The sequence below is a fragment of the Myotis brandtii genome, unplaced genomic scaffold, assembly GCF_000412655.1.
Source record: "Myotis brandtii unplaced genomic scaffold, ASM41265v1 scaffold149, whole genome shotgun sequence".
Taxonomy (NCBI): domain Eukaryota; kingdom Metazoa; phylum Chordata; class Mammalia; order Chiroptera; family Vespertilionidae; genus Myotis; species Myotis brandtii.
The window spans coordinates 590,293-591,608 of NW_005355385.1; the positions used below are offsets into that span (position 1 = coordinate 590,293).

General features: G+C 39.1%; 1 protein-coding gene across 3 annotated transcripts in view; it reads right to left on the minus strand.

Moving 5' to 3' along the window:
• Window positions 1-1,316, minus strand: part of ERMP1 (endoplasmic reticulum metallopeptidase 1) — a 40,015-nt gene that overhangs the window by 22,387 nt on the left and 16,312 nt on the right. The window lies entirely within an intron of this gene.

Sequence of the window (1,316 nt, forward strand, 5' to 3'; positions counted from 1 at the left end):
GTAGTTTGCCCACAGCTGCCCTAGTGGGTATGTACCCGCAACCAAGGTACATGCCCTTGACTGGAATCGAACACCTAGGACCCTTCAGTCCGCAGGCCGACGCTCTATCCACTGAGCCAAACAGATTATGGCTATAAAAAGTTTTGTCTAAAAAATAAAAATCACTCAAAAGTCCATCATCCTAAGATAACTTATTTTCGTATCTTCAATTTTTTAAAAATATTTTTTTATTGATTTCAGAGAGGAAGGGAGAGGGAGAGAGAGATAGAAACATCAAGGATGAGTGAGAATCACTGATCAGTTGCCTTCTGCATGCCCCCTACCAGGAGTCAAGCTCACAACCCAGGCATGTGCCCTTGACCGGAATCGAACCTAGGACCCTTCAGTCCGCAGGCCGACGCTCTATCCACTGAGCCAAACTGGCAAGGGTCATATCTTCAATTTTTTTAAAAAAATGTATGATTGTGTGTATGTAGCTATACTCACAGGGTATATATAATTGTAAATTGCTCTTTCACTAAACATCATGTTCAATGCTTTTCCTGTGTTGCTAGATATTATAATGGTCATTTCAATAACTGCAAAACACTGAATATACCACAAAGTTCCTTATTACTATTTATAATTTTTATCATTATTAATAATTCTGCACTCATATCTTCATGCATATACAACTTTTTTTCCAATGTGGCAGTTTTCTCTTTAGGATCATGAGAGAAAATGTATTTTTGTTCCCAGTTACTCACACCTCCCTCCCATGTAACTTGTAATGCCTCCCTGTGGAAGCAGCACATACATTTCTTCACCCTATTAACTGCAGGCTCAGCCACATGAATCGCTGTGGCAAATTAATCTTGAATGGGAGAGACATGAAACTTAACCGAGAGACATCACATGGTCCATACCTTTGGCCACGAGACCAATTCATCCCTGACTGGGGCGTCTCCTTCAGCCTGGATCTCAGAATGAATAAGCCACATGGGACATAATCACCATGAACCGTAACTTCACTTATCCAGGAACCAAAATGTAACGTGATGAAGAAATAAGCCTTTGCTATTTATTGTAACCCACTGAGATTCAGGGTTGTTTGTTACAATAAAATTTAGCAAAAAGTTGACTAATGTTGACAGATAAAGTAATTGTATGCCAGCTCTAGATTTGCTTGTTGAATGTGCTCGCTCTCCCCCATCAGAGAAACTTGTTTTACCACCACTCATTGACCTCTTCTTTTATTTTCTTTCTTTCTTATGTGTTTCTTTGCTCCATGGCATGAGTCAGTTTTTTATTTTTTTATTTTTATTTTTTATTTGGGA